We start from the raw sequence: 16,682 nt of genomic DNA, 5'->3' as shown, positions 1-16,682 counted from the left end.
TTTATAATATGTAGACAATGTTACTGAAAATCTCAGTCCCCATAACCCTTCTACAGTGTGAGGAACAGATTTGTCCATGCTTTCTATCCTCTAAGGTAAATAATTTGATTTATCTGGTATACTGGGCAAAAACAAAGCCCCTGTCAGATGCTTAGAAAGAAAAGCAATCCTTAGGACAGTTATGAAAAACACTCCTGTGAACCCTTGTAGAAATAATCTTTATAGCAGTGGTTCTCAATCCTGGTCCTCAAGAGTCAGGTCCCTGCTGATTTTCATTCTAACCGTCTAACAAGGACTATTATACACCTGGGACACAAGGTGAATGCTACTGGCAGAAAAGAAAAACAGTAGAGGTGGGATACATGAGAGCTCACTAAGAACTCTACTTTGGTACTAACTAGTTTATATGCTCTATGTTTCCAGTCAAGTCCTTTGAGTAGAAGTACCAAAGATTGAATGCTTTAATATGCAGTACAGTTATCATAGTTCAAAATAGCATCCAGCATAGACAGAGTCTACAATAGTGCAGAAATCTGAAAAAAGTCAGTGAAAGGTCATCTAACTGAGAATGACCCTGGAGTTTTTGAGATTTTATCCAGGTGAAGCATTACATTTAGTTTAGTTTTCAAGGATACTAAAGTAAAATCATTTTTCGCTAAGACAAATTCTCTCAGGATATCACATTATTAATGCAAAAAGAAAGAAGTACCAATAAGCTATTGAAAATTTAGACTATTGTTCCAATTCAACACAAAGCATCCTCGAAGTCTTCATATGCATTTTGACCTTTTGACGTGTTTGTTTTTTTATCTTTCTTTCTTTCTTTTGTTTGTTTGTTTTTTCAAAATAGCAGTAGGTATCTTGAAAGCTCGCTAGATCATTTCAGATTGTTGGTGTATTTACTTTAGCTGATCTAATATAAAAGGAAATTCTCATCATGTGCAATATTTGAGTGATTAATAAGTTTGCCACAACCTTTGTGGTATGTATTTTTAATTTAAACAAAAATATAGTTATATGGAGAAAAAGGTGAACAGAATAAAACAGTATATGAAATAATGTCAGCTGAAACCTCAGGATTTAGAGCTGTTGTGTGACACTGTCCATGGTTCTGAACCAGTGCTGCCACTCATAAACTATGAAATACACTAAATTGCCAAAAGTATTTACTCATCTGCCTTCACAAGCATATGAATTTGAGTGACATCCCCATTCTGAATCCATAAGTTTTAATATAATGTCCACCCATAACAGCTTCAACTCTTTTGGGAAGGCTGTCCACAAGGTTTAGGAGTGTGTTTATGGGGAATTTTTGACCACTCTTCCAGAAGCTCATTTGTGTCGTCAGACACTGATGTTGGACGAGAAGGCCTGGCTCACACTCTACACACTGTATTCTTGAGCTAATCTGAAGGCAACATGAAGTTTGGAGGCCTGCAGCGATTGACTTTGCAGAAAGATGGGAACCTCTGTGCACTATGTGCCTCAGCACCCGCTGATTCCACTCTGTCATTTTAGGTGGCTGAGTTGCTGTCGTTCCTAATCGCTTCCACTTTGTTTTAATCCCACTAACAGCTGACTGTGGAATATTTAGTAGTGATGAAATTTCATAACTGGACTTGTTGCACAGGTGGCTTCTTATTGCAGTACCATGCTGGAATTCACTGAGCTCCTGAGAGCAACCTATTCTTTCATAAATGTTTGTAGAAGCAGTCTGTATGCATTACACACCTGTGGCCATGGAAGTGATTGGAACACCTGAATAAGTGATTTGGATGGGTGAGTGAATACTTTTGGCAATATGGTGTAGATTGTTGGAGCTACAATTTTAACATGTTTGCACTACAGATTTGCCAGATTCTATCTATGTGCTATGAACCTTTCCAAACTTTTCTTGCTTTTTCCTCACGCAGGAAATGATGCATTCAATGCCACTGTCCAACTTTGACATTCATGCAAATATGTTTCATAACTTATATTTTGTGCATTGAAACCTCTAATTAATGCACATGTGAATATGACATCGATACACAAGGCCAGTCCAGCCCATATTGATATGAGTAATTATGCTTAACATAACTGGCATTTATGTAAATCATGCTATGCATCAATAGTTGATTGTACTGTGACAAGTTCAAGAGATGTAGTTCTATACCTGACACTGACCTCTGATCCTCTTGTTGAATTCTGGGAAAAAAAAAAAGTCATTTGGGATCAGTTAAAATCCCAGAAAAACTGCACGTTTACTGAAGTGTATTCACCAGACATGCTTAACCTCTGTAAGGTCAGAATTAATTGGGAACTAAAAAGATGTAGTTAAATAATAAAGATTAGTTTATTCTGTTGCTTTGCTAATTAGTACAATAAAGCTGACTCACATAATTTAACATTTTGAGTGTCATATCCCTCTATCCATCTATTTAAATCATTTACATATAAATTCTATTCTACCAATTCTATGCCAATATGCCAATTATTTTGCTATTTTATTTTCACAGATTAAAAACAACTGTCTCATGTAGAATGAAGCACAAACAGTGGCTCTCATGATTCAGCATATGAACTGACCAGTTACTTTCTCCTGTGGTACTGATGCAAATTTGACATTTAAATGCCTTTTCAGTGAGTTACTTAGTATTTATGCTACCAGAGGAACAGTCTTATCTATCACAAATAGACAACAAGGTGCTCACCCTTTGAATAAGTCATTTACAGCATGATAAGAGCATATATTTGTAGGGGGTCATCCCAGTGGGAAGTGCCAAAATGTAGCCAATGAACTTTTTTGGTCACTAGGTGGTAGAGAAGTCAGCTTTGATGGATTATGTGCTGTTTGCTTTGTGTGTGTTTGCTCAGCCCTGGTGTCTGTCAGAGTGAATGGTCTTTGGGGATAGTGGTATTCCGAGAGCAACACTAACATCTGGCACTGTATTGTCTTTGTTATGGATACTTACTTATTTTCTATTTAATTGCATCTTTGTAGACAATCTCAAAAATCATGCTTTTTTTTTTTGTTTGTTTTGTTTTTGTTTGCTGTGAATGGGGATCAAAATACAATGGGTCTCCCTTGTCAATACCATCAGGACCATTGTTTCCCAGAAAGACAGAGCTAATTTAGCTTCAGTGCTTCTTATTGGCTTTGTGATTTTTGTTTCCTTGTTTTTGTCATGTCTCTGCGGGGTAGTTTGCCTGCACAGCTGTGGAGACTTGGAAACTGCCTGGCAGGAGGAAATGCAGGTACTGTATGATCTCTTCAATTATGCCTGTGTGTAAGCATCCTCTTTGTTTGAAGACAGGCAAGCGTATCAGAAAGGTTGACAGGGTTCTTCTTCTTGTCTGTGCCAAGCTCAGCACCTGGATGGTTGCACAGGGCACCTCTCCCGATTGCTCTTCTTTCAGACAAAAGAGCAGTCAGAATAGTTCCAGCTGTGTTTGTGAAGTGGGGATGAACAACGCAGACACAAAGTAATCCCTCAAGGATCTTGCACTCCAAGAAACACTTTTCACTCAAATTATTTTCTTATTATTTCTGGATGGAAGCTGCATTTTCCATTAAAAATGAGCAAAGATTTTTTTTTTTTTTTCCCCCTCACCCAACTGGCAAGAATTGAAATCAAGGGGGGGAGTGAACATTGTAAATGTGTCAGCAAAATCATTTCCAGACTAATGCAAAAAATATTTACCCAGAGTATTTCACACAGTACAACTGCTATTTTCCAGACCTGAGTGAATGCCATTTCTTTTTTTATTACCCAAATTATTCACACCACTGTCAAGGTGACTTGTTGGAATGTCACTGGCACACCACTTGAAACAGCTACCAAAAATATAGTCCCTTGAAGGAGCCAAATCAGTGACATAAGTCATGCATTGTATATAACAGCTTGGTGTCATGCACAATTCCTTTATACTGTGTGTTCATTATCCCATTAAACTGGATATATGGAGTGGGCCAGGTGGAATGTAGTCATGCATGAACATTTTTCACTGTCTGTTTTGTAGAGTGAGTCCAAAAGGAGAGGAACCATTGATATTCATGGCACAGCCAGTATGAGGTGTGGCAGTATTTTTTTTTTTTTTTTTGTGAATCCGTGAGTGTATATGGTAATACCAGAGCAGCCTCAAACCTCAACTGCAGTCTGGGGAAGGGGGTGTGTGTGTCACTGTTCCCCCCACACAGGCTCTGCAAGATAAAGAACCACTCACTCAGAAGCCATAATTTTCTCTTAAAACACAATTTCTTGCCAGTTCATTTGCTTCTGTGCTGCAGGGAAAATGCCAAAGTGATTGTTGGTCTAGCCTGAACAATGTTTTTGCTAAATTAAGTTTTGCCCATTTTTATTTTGAAAAGGTGAATTACATGTCTATTTTCCATTTCTGGGTGGTGTTTCATCTGTGCTGCTGTTGATGTAGTGTGGAATGATAAGCAGGCATCTTGCTGCATGTTTAAGTTCACTAGTGACGCAAGGTAGGAAATAAATGAGAGAAAAACAAGAAAGAGGTCAGGGAGACCACTGTGAGTCATCTTCTTTCTGGCAACTAATGAATCCACAATGCTCGGTGCAGGCCTCCCTCGAGTACAGTCACATGGATTTTACTTCCATTGCTATAGCATGTAAATGCAGCATTTTGCTTTTTGTTAGCTATTCACTGTGAATCACTATGTATATTATGTGTGGAAAGTGAATTTGCCTTAACCTGTTCTACCAGAACCAATGAAAAGTTTTGCCAGATACAGACTTGAGGCCACTGAGGTCATCTTACAATCTTTAAGTATGGCTGATTTGCCAGTTTGCCCTAAAACCTTGATTCATCTATGCGACTCAGTCGTGTTAATATGCTGCAAGTGTGGTTTGTGAGACTGTGCCTACATGCACACTCACCCTCTCCTCTCACTCCCCTTCCCTTAGGCTGTTGTTGCAAAACTGATGTCACTTATCTGTCAAGCTAGATACCTCTGATATGGATTTAAAAAAAGTACCTAAGGCTGTTTGAGCACATTATCTGTAATAGAAGTTCATACAACTTTTAGAGTTAGTGTGCTTATAATGGCATTTAAAAAAAAAAAAAAACTGTTTCTTCCCCCCCACCATTCATCTCTAAAAGAAAAACTTCAGTGGAAATTGTGATAATGTGTTGGAGGTTTATTATATCATTGTAGTCTGTCCTTTTGATGTAAAATGTATCAAAGCCATTTTCAAAGCCACTCAGAACCAGGATTGTTTCATGGCCTTACTTGGTAAGTTGACCCAGTTGTTTTATCTTTCAAAAAAATTGAAAAAGTTAAACACAGTGCACTAACAGAAAAAAATCTGCTTGCGAGTACAGAAAGGAATACATCTTTCAGTACCCAGGAGACAGTTGCAGAACCATTACATTGCACTTAACTAACAAAGGCTGTACTTTAGCAGAATGGGGGAGTGGAGGTGATGATGTCAGGGAATGATGGAATCTGTGTGAGGCAAGACTCGAGATATGGCCAACATTTCAGCTCTGGGGCTTCAGGCTACCATTGAGGTCCCTCAGCAGAGCAGACTTTTTAAATGAGACTCAGGAAAAAGTGGGAAAAAATAATAGTTAGAACCTGGAAAACCAGACAGAGATGGTCTGTGTTCCTTAATTATCACTAACATTACAAAAGAGAATAGTGTTGTAGGAAAAATAGCTGGTAGCTCCATCGTGAGACCAACACCAGTCCTGTGGAATAGCACAAGACAGCTACCCTGGCTCTCACCAAAGGTAAGAAAATCTGCTCACTAATTAATACAGTATATCTCATTTGCTTAATGCTTAATCGGCACAGAAATCAGAAAGTGTAAACACAACATGTTGTGGGTTTACAGGGGGTTATGCATCAGGCTATTTTTTCTAACTCTGATTTGTCATTTTTCCATTAACAAACGAGCAACTGCATGTTAATTAGAGAGTTTTATAAGGGCTTGCCAGCTGATTTTACCTTCAGACAGAGCCAGGCTATATTTTCTCCCTTGGTAGTCTTTGTGCAAAGCTAAGGATAGAGGGTGTCAGCTTCAGCTACATATAAAAATATTACAGTGGTCATCTCAAATTAACTCTCAGCAAGAGAATGAACATGTGCTCACAAAAGTTACTTTTCCTTGTCTAGTATTTTAAAAGTCATTTTGGAGAACAGTACTTGCCAGTTATATACAATTTACACTTCTGCATAATACTGCTGGCCATGCCCCCTATGAAAAGTATCCTGCTTAAACACACACACACACACACACACATACACACAATACTTTAAAGATCATGCCACCATGTTCATGACTTTAAAAACCTCATAAGCCCTCTCTCAGAATAAAAGCATCATCCTCTTCAAAAATTCAAGGCTTTCAGAACAGGCCCTCTCTTTCCAAAAAAAAAAAAAAAGTTTCTTTATTCATTCACTCAGCAAATGTACTAGACCTGGTTGATATTCATGCAGATATGAAACAGCAACACATTCACCCATGAGACTATGATTACAATGACTGGGCTGAAAAAAACTGTTGCAGAGTATAGAGCAAACCGAGCATATGAATGTGGACATGTGCCTGTTAATAATTAATAGAACAGAAAAACTCCAAATATATTGAGTGGTACCTGTAAATATGCCATAAATGACCTTTATTTGACTAAACAGACACCTGAAGATTAAAAATGTCTTTGTTTTATTGACAAGGCAAAGACAACATAATGACTACAGACTATAAAAGTTATTGTTATTTCAGCAGCTTGCAAAGAGAAGACTTTTCAAAGCTATAGTCATAAGTGCCTTTAAAATAAACACCCCTCTGAGCTTGTCATTACCAACAATACCATCAGCACAATGTCATCAGTGTCTGAAAACATCAGAGTGAAATTGCTGTTTCAATTTGCAGTAGCATGCCTTGACAGATGTTTTTGTATATATAAAATTAGAGCGGACTCAAATGTTGATGTGCTGCAGTGTCCTTGGATTTCAAATCAACTTTTTCTTTAATACCTAGCTCGGGAAGGGCCACTTGAAGCATGGAAGCCATTAACATTATGGAAATTACTAGCAATTATCTGTTCATAATCATCATGGCACACACACACACAAAAAAACAACAACAAAAAAAAACTGAACGAATAGTAGAACACCATTAAAGGGTCTGCCCTCATGTTTAAATGTTAAAAATATAAGATTCTCACTTACAGCGATATATTTTTTTCAGATTTCAGATTGTTAGTAGATCTAGACTTCAGGCAAACGCACAGAAATTTGTTTTGTCGGCGGTTCCATCAGAGGTTAGCTGCAGAGACAGCGATAACTCACATTCACAGATCATACCGAGACAACAGCGGCACAAAGACGACAGGACTTTATGTAAATTTGAAAAACAACAAAGAAATACTAAAAGAAAAACTTTAGAGAGTAGAATGCAAAATTCTCAAAATATTTGTTTGCCAAGAAATAAAAAAAAAGATCAGACTAAATACAGGATATTAATGGCATTGCTTTATACTTACGGCTGCATGGGTGAAAAATACTCACTCCTCTGAGGTCACCCACATCTGTTAGGTAGTTTTACTAACAGTGATGATGAGATCAGTGTGCAGCTGGTAAGTTGTACTATCATGCTTAGTTAGTGGTTGTGCACATACCAAAGTCATCATAAAAGTAAAGTGTCACACAGACAGTTATTCCCATGTACATTTTCATTCAAAAGTTGTAAAACACCACATATTTTAATATGAAACTATATCATTACGTAATTGTTCTTAGTAACCTTAAATAACCCACATCTGTGTACAGATTATGAAATAACACCCCCATTTATGGCCATATGTGTTTTTGGTTGTTATTATATATAACAAAGTTATTGTTTATGGTCAGTATATGGTCTTTTTTTACTTGTCTTTGTTGTCATTTTTTTTTACATCATTATATTTGTTCTGCATCTCTTTGTTTTCGTCTTGCATATCTGCACCCCTGCCCTTGCCCCACCTATTCACCTCAGTGACCCTGCCCCTGTCTCAGTACCTCTAGCACATTTGCAACCAACCCTCACTGCATGGCATCATGCCCTTTAATTCCCACAGAGTTGCCCATGCAGATACACAAATTCAAGTTAACCCTACATTACTAAGAGTCAGATAAGGACCTTGACATTGTGTGACTCAACAGAAAGAGCGCAGTGAAGCTTACACAGCAGTCATCCATTCTCAAGTTCATTTCCACACCTTACACCAACAGCCTGCACTCTGCTTCCATCAGATGCGGTACTGCAGCCAGCCAAACCTTATTAGCTGCTTTATCCCATATTAACAAAGATGATTTTATTCATCATATATGCAGTAGTGAAGGTTTGATCAAAGTAGGTAGTTGGGTTTTTTTTTTTATGCTGTAGACTTTTTCAACAGCTTGAGGTGAGCTGGAGCGCCCTTGGCAGCACGAGAAACACACATTTTTAATGGGCGTCTTTATGTCACCGCAGAGCTGCCATCACGGTCTATTTTTATTTTGGTTGAGGCCCGGCAGGATCAGCGGTGTGGCATTTGAAGCTCTTGCCGCTGACTCACAAACAGTGTTGCTTCAGAGAGCCTACACAACTAGTTCACAAGCTGTTATGTCGCACATGTTGCCTTCCATCATGCTGCTATGGAGAGACTGAAATAAAGTAACACTTTCCCTACTAAATCTATTTTTCATTAGCTTTTAGCACTGTGTTGTGCAAGCTGTTTGATTTCGGCAGCACTGCCTTTAGAGCTTTGGCTCAACACATCAAAACTCCTACATCTCCTCGCAACTCCTAAAACCGTCGGAGGTTCCTTTCTGCTGTTTTAGTCCAGAAATAGGAAACGCTGCATATACACAAGCATGCGCATATGCCAAAGAGACAGAGTTTGATCAAAAATGTGCATCTTTTAGTTTACAGCTTAAAAAACAAAAAAAAACAATAGAAGAACTTTTGTGTTGTGTGTTTTTTTACTAAAAGGTAGATGAGCATTACAAAATGATTAATGAAAAAGAATGATAATAACACAAAAGCACATAATTTCATACTTTCAACCTTTTCTGGACCTGTAACTGTCCTTGCTCCTTTGCTCATGCTGAATCCCTTTCAATTTCCCCATTGTGGTACATATATTGAAGGCACAGTGTGCATCTGAGTGTGTGTCCATACATGTGTGCCTCTCTATATGATTCACACAGCAGCTTGAGTATGTGGCAGAACAGAAGCCATCCTCTCTTAAGATGTCTGAGGACCTCAGGGGCTCAATATAATATTGTTGTTTTCTACTTATTTTCTAAGAATGTTTCATTCCCAGTAGTATGTTTCCATCCAATATAATGCTGTTTATTGTGCTGGGAGGATAGGATATGTTTGTTTTGCCATCTAAAGGACGTTTTTTTGCGTCTCCAAGCACTCGAGGTTGTACATTGAACACCACATAAGTGCGCTGACAGAGAGTACAAATAATGGTCCAACTGTGAGATGTTTCAGCTAGTAAACTTTTTATATAAGTTACTCTTTATGAAGCATTTTCATAAATGTTTTCTTTAATGTGCTGCAACCCAGATGAAGACTGCCCTGCAGAATTATAGTGGTTTATTACATAACTCGATTTGCTATCCAAGTGTTTCTGAATTACTTATTGTTTTTTTAGTTCTCACTTTGAAGCAATTTGCTTCAGTGGAATATTAGAGACAAATTGTTCCATGGAGTTCTCCATAAACAAATCATTTAATGTTAACCTTAGGCTAAAACTACATTACAAATAACGTTTATTTACAATTATGTTTCTTGAATGGATACAGTTAACAGTTGATATTCATTAATCTGTAAACAAGTTGATTCATATTCTGTAATCAGTAGTAGTTTGTAGTTCAATTAATTTTTAATAGATTTCTGAGCCTATTAAACTGCGATAATGCATACAGTTAAGTACATAAGCAAATCAAAATGGGTGCAGGTAAACAAGGTGGTTATGGATCATTCATGTTTTGTGCAATATGTTCAGGATATGTATCATTGTGGTTTGTAATTTTTTTCTCTTTTACGCTATGAAAAACTATTAACACACTACATCTAATATTAAAGACTGCAGGTTGGAGTTGTACCAAATAACTTAAGAAACTTAGAAAAGGAAAATGCTTCAGATAACTTTTTTTTTTTTTTGCTATTTAGTTAAGTATTTGGATAGTGACTTCAAAGATATTAGGTAACTCCATCAACCGAACGAGATTGAATCCATTGTTCTCCTCTGATGGATCATTTGCAACAATCCAGAGATAAATCTGCTTTCTATTTTTGGGCTCTGACAGCCTCTACCTGTATCCAGCCGCCTGCTAGCCCCCACCCAGACAGTGACTGGCCTAATGTCTGGTCGCAGTGGCTTCCTTGAAGCGCTCCTGCAAGTTAATAAATTCTGGGCCATCTGTTTCCATACAGCCCCTTTCCATTACCAGGTGCCCCCACCCCCTCCCTGGACTTCTATCTAATTAACTTTCCTCTCTCTGCTTCTCTTTGTGCCCACATTCAAACTGGGGAAAGAGAGGCAAGGAGAGAGAGGACAGGGAAAAAGGGGAAAGGTAAATTTGTTTAACCTGATGTTTTCAGGCAAAGTAAACAGTGTGGTAACCTAGTTAGCTGCAGTGCTTTTTTGTATGATTTAACAATGATGTTATTAATAACCATGTGAGTCTGAAGGGTACTTAACCATGCAATAAAGAGATGGGGCACTGAGTGCCACTGTTCTGCCTTCGCTTCGGAGAGGAACACTAATTGCTAGTCTAGGAATCTAATGAAAACCCTCCAAACAAATAACAAAGCAGACAGTGAAGAGTGTATGAAGTAGAACAAAGGGAGGAGAGCAATGCAAAAGAGAATATATGAAATAATTATAATAATAAACACCATTGCTATAGCTATTAAAAGCAGTAAATGCTTGTCTCTGAACAAACAATAATTCAAAGTCACAAGGAGTAACAATAAATATGCCAATTGTGAATTGAAAAGGTATTAGAACCCAAAAAAATACATATTTATAGTATGAATAAGGTAGGTAAAAACAAATTATATAAAAGGCCTTTCTGGAAATATGTTTTAGTAAGAGATTTAAAAGCTGACACAAAGGGACATGAAGTGATCTCTTTTTATCATTGGATGTTTTTTTATCAGATAGAAATGAGCAGCATGGTTTGTTCACAGATTCTGTGTCCCTTCTTTTGGATGAATGATACTGTTGAGAACAGAAATGGCTGCAGAAAGAAAAACAGCTCTCAGACAGTGAAAAGACTAGCAATGCCCACAGCATACAACGCTTTTAACTACTTTTTGCTCTCACAATCTAACTGAAAGCATCAACCATCAAAGCCATTAGGGTGCCAGAGTGCCCCTGTGGTTTTGCCATTAGCCCATAATATATTGGCAACAACATGCCACAATGGCACTACAGTATCATCATACATGCACTGAGGAAAAATATGGCACATAAATTGCATAGCCAAAAGAGCACAACACTCCACACAAGGATAGGAATTCCCATTGTGGAGGCAATGTAAGTTATGTGTCTACATTAGGCTGTAATGTTTTTGGAAAAGATGATGCTACTTTTTATGGTGAGGCTGTTGACTATTCATGAAAATCATGAAAGTGGCTGTAGGAGATTAGATGCCTGCTGTTGCAAGAAACCCTCCTAAGTCCAACTAGTAATTTTCAGATTTCTACCTGAGCTGATGGTTTATATTGTTCTTTATAAGAGGTGCCAGCTGTGTGACCCCAAGGCCCACACTATGTATTCATAGACTACAATAAGGACACGTGATTGCTAGTATGAAAATAAGGCTGCTTTTCAAAGATACAAGGTTGCTGCCCACTGGCAGCGATATTTCTGACACATTTTAGACATTTCCTCATTTGCATGAATCCTGTGCATATTGCATTGCTCAACCTGTTGGCTGCGGGAGCTGTCATCATCGGTTGCTGGCAATAATAATAAGTTACTGCTGCATGTAACTACCATGCCACCTTGCTTCAGCCATAATTTATGAGCATATGATGACTGTCTTCTCACACATGGGGCATTTTGTGTGCCTGAGATTTCAGCATTATGACCTCAGGAGCAGATAACTTCCACCAATGTTATGTGAACAAAAACCTGGCATATGCCAAAAATTTCCTTTTCAAATGGATGTTTCAGTAGAATTTGTTAGATGCAGAGGGAAATGTGGACTACCTCCTGACAAAATGTGAGTAAGAGAAGGCTCCATATTAAGAAAATTGAATGAGAGAGATCTGGATGGTTTACACCTCTGAGGAACTCATCCAGAAGGGCATGTCCCTCATTACAGCTGTTTGAAGAGAGGTCTCGTTTTGCCAGCATGCACTCCTCTGCATACTCTACCTACAGCAGGTCAGGGAGGGAGGGAGAAGTCTCTGACATGACCTCCAGTGAAGTGAGCATGTCGGGGACCGCTGGAGATTGGGGATGAAACCAATGCTGGAGAGGGAGAAACACATGCCTCTCAATCAGCCATGAAATGCAACCTGGCACCAACTGGACTGGGCCTGCAGGGAGCCTCAATAGACCTAAGCCTGCTTAGGCAGGGGAAAAGGAACGAGTAGAGGCTGAGGTATTCAGGGGAGGGGGTGTTGTGGGGTGCGAGGTCATTCTACCTCATAGGGTGTTTTATTAATGTAATTAAACACGGCCGAGCTCTCTGACTCTGCATCATAGCTGACCTCCAGAGTAGAGAGAAGAGGGGAGGGAGGATGGAGAGGAAGAGGAGGGAGGATGGAGAGGAAGGGGAGGGTGGGGGAGAAAGCAAGAGAGAAAGGGAGTGTGCAGGGGAGTGAGGGGGGGGATAACAAGGACATGAGATTGGCAGGATAAGGCAAGATGAAACAAGAGAGGACAGAGCTAAGCAACAGGGATAAAAAGAGATAGATGCAGCATGATGCATGAGTGGGAGGGGAAGATGTGAATTTAGTTGGAGAATTAGTACATGGGACAAGGCAACTGAGCCATGGAAGAGTCACGGCCAGGGCATTTGAGGAAAGGGAGGTCAACATCAGGGCAAACAAAAGCCTCTGGGTCCAGTACGAAATGTGAGGAATGTCATGTAATCATATTAGACACAGTTCACCGCTCTGTCTAAACACAGAGCTGTGCTCTCTCTTAGGATAATGATAATGTTTTATTTCTCACACAACACACACACACACACACACACACACACACACACACACACACACACACACACCACACACACACACACACAATACTAAGTTTTGTTTTTCAATTTCAGAAAAGTTGTCTCTTTTTATGCAACAATAATCAATAGAATCTTTCACTACTGATTCAAATTGTCTTTACAAAATATCAAAGGTCAAAAGCAGGATCAGGCACAACCAAGGTACTCAGTTCATAATGGAGTCCAGGTCGCATCTTTCACTCAACATGGTTTTCAGACTATCTTGCAGGATATTTGAAAGAGAGATACCTTACATAATTTCCCTTGATCAGTAGCTGCATCTTGTTGTTCAGTGTACTGTATAGACAGAGGGTCTAAAACTTGTGTAAAGAGCAACGAAATATGTGCACAAGCTGTGCTGTGAAAAGGAGCCAAGACACTTATGGGATATAACCACATACACTACAATGATCCTTGCACCAAAATGGAGATAAACAAGAAAGTGGATACAGCATAGTTACATTGTTAAAGAAACAACAGACTCCCAGAGAAAGGCAAAACAGAGTTAACAAGTATATTTCAGGGCTAGTTTTATAATACCCTTTTTTTTTTTTTCAAAAGCACTCAGTGCTCTTGATCTATAAAAGATGATTTTTTTTCTGGTTACTAAAACAGTGAAGGGATTTAGAAAATAAGACTGGTGGTAAATTTGAAGATGCTCTCAGAAAACAGTGATTCATACTTAAATGAACAAAGCAACATCAAAAAATTTAAGACAATATAAAATGTGAAACTGGTTTGAATGTTTGGCTCCTTGGATAAAGTAGCTTGTTTTAAATTTAAGCTTTAAATTTAATTTTATTGTATGTGTGGTGTTAGACAAGTATAAGCAAAATTATTAGTGCCTTTTTTGCTACCATAATTGCTTCTTTCTTTTCTTCTTTCTTTTTTTCTTTTTTTTTTTTTTTGCTGGGTCAGTCTCTCTTTAAAACTTTCTTTGTCAAATATGTTTAATTACCAAAAAAAAAAAAATATATATATATATATAAGGCACAGCTCTTCACATTACATCAATGAAAAGAAGACTTCAAAGAAGTCTTTCCTTCCTTTTTAACACATGAAATATAAAAGCCACAAGTCTGGAAACAACACCATTACTGCTTAATGTCTCTTTAAATGTTTGTTTCCTATTAAAACAATAAAGGAATATTATCAATTTTTACCATGTTTCCAGATAAAATAACACACTAAAAGAAACTTAACATTTTATCCCTTTTGTTACTCTATTTAAGATGAACTTGGTCACACAGAGTCGCTGCTATATGGGCATAGGCTTTGGAATACTGACCAAGGACCCATGCAGTGGGTCAGGGCTTTTGAAGGGGGCTTTAAGGAAAGGCCTGTGAGAATTCACCACTGCATGTGACAGCTTGAAGCACACCCCGTCACAATTCATTTGTCATCTCCACGGCCTGCATTAGTCACAATAATTAGATTTCTCTTTATTAATTGATGACTTATAATGAAAATAAGAGCTGTCAGGAAATGTATCAAACTACAGCAACAATAATAGCAAAGGCAATAAGCAAACAAATATCAAATGTATAAATGAGAGCAAGTATCAGATGTGATGGATGAGGGGCGCAGGCCTAAACCACATGCATACATACTCACATACTGTACTATGTATGTGGTACGAGACTGCTGTGTATATTTGACAGGCTTGTTTTACTGTGGCTATGTAATTGCAGTATTAAGCAGAGGACATACAAATTTGGGCATACTTTATTTTTGTGTGTCTGTGTGCAACCATCTAGTTTCCAGCTTTGGTAGGGACTACAGACTCTGCTCGGGGGGAAATTATAACAACTAATAGAGCAGGAATGAGGAATTTGTAATCCGTGTCAGAATTGAATTACTATCCAATAATGCTTATTCCAGTACACAAAAAGACATAATCCCATTCATCTGTAAGCTTTCCTTTTGTCAGCAGCGTTAACACAGCAGAATATCAATGCAGAAACCCACAATCATTACATTATTGATATGAAAGCTCATTCGTCCTTTGCCCTCTAAGTTCAGCATAGCTTAATGAGGTATATCTGTCTTTTGCAGGTATAAATATTTACAACTGCTGCATAATGGCTATGTGCATATTATTAGAATGTATGCTGTTTGCAGGAGTAATGACCTGAGGAACGCAGTTAACAATACAAGCACAAAGTGTGTCCATGTATGCAATTAGTGATGCTGCAGTCTACTGTAATTGTCTGCTTTGACATGTTTTTTTTTCTGTCTCTCTGAGAAAAGCTTTCCAACTGACAGGAAAAGAAGAAGCAGTCCAGAGGTCTGAAGGATGAACAAACACTTGCACGCATCATTCATGAGGCACCTTGACCTTTTGCCACCCACTCACACATACACAAGCAGAGAAAGTCATGCATCAATAACTTTAGAGGGCATAATAATGACATTATATAGGCCTACATTCATTTCCTGGAGTCTAACTCTAACCTTAACTGTTACTTCTATGTGCCATTATTATGGGGGGGGGGGGGGGGGGGGGGGGGGGGGGCTGGCTTTTGGTCCCCATATGGCGGGCACACCCCCATATTGTGATTTAATAGATTTAGGGTCTGCAAAACATAAGTAATAACTGGACCATAAACACCCACATCTTCCTCTTATTTTCACCTTCACTTTTCATGTTGCATTTTACTTGCTTGAACCAATAGTCTCTGTGACAAGTCTTTGATATATGGATGGAAATGGAATATTAAGGATTGTCAGTGTTCACGAATGTCTTTCCCAGGGTTTCTGTTTCATACTAAAAGCTTGTTTCAACTAAGATATTAAAAGAAGCACGTATATAGTGTAATTTACAGTCACAAAGTCACTCTGTGCTTCTAAGTGCCATAACTAGGACACATTAATATATTTACAAATTGAGCATTCCTAAAATTGTGTCAATTATTATGCATGAAATTGTATTCTAAATTAAATCAGGACAAGTACTGATTATAACCGTGACTCAGGAACAGCTAAATTACTTAAACTTACAGAGCTAAGGGTCCTCTGAGGACCACAATGCTGGATATATGCTCCTATCTGTTCAAAGGGCAATAACTAAGCCACAGCCAATAACTGACTCATATTTAACAATTTCTGTAATCAAACCTTACTATTTTTATTACCAAATTTTCAAAACAAAATATTCTTATCGCACTCAAGTGTTGGTGGAACAAAACAATGCCAATTTAACCTTATCACAGGTTGCATGATAAACATGCTCTCCTACAAAATGTGCAAGTATAGAATGTGTCCACTTTAGTCTTCTATATTTTCTTCATCTGGTTATTTTCCCAAATGAAAATTTCCCAAATCGCTACCTTATCGTGTTAGAGAGACTTCAGTCAGAGACCCAGTGATACCAGGGTTTATGTTGTCCAGGGGCTTTTGCCCCCTGGTAGGATCTCCCAAGGCAAATTGGTCCTGGGTGAGGGGCCAGACAAAG

Source organism: Archocentrus centrarchus, chromosome 3 (genome assembly GCF_007364275.1).
Source record: "Archocentrus centrarchus isolate MPI-CPG fArcCen1 chromosome 3, fArcCen1, whole genome shotgun sequence".
Taxonomy (NCBI): domain Eukaryota; kingdom Metazoa; phylum Chordata; class Actinopteri; order Cichliformes; family Cichlidae; genus Archocentrus; species Archocentrus centrarchus.
The sequence above is the reverse complement of the archived record's forward strand: the minus strand, read 5'-3'. Positions refer to the sequence as shown.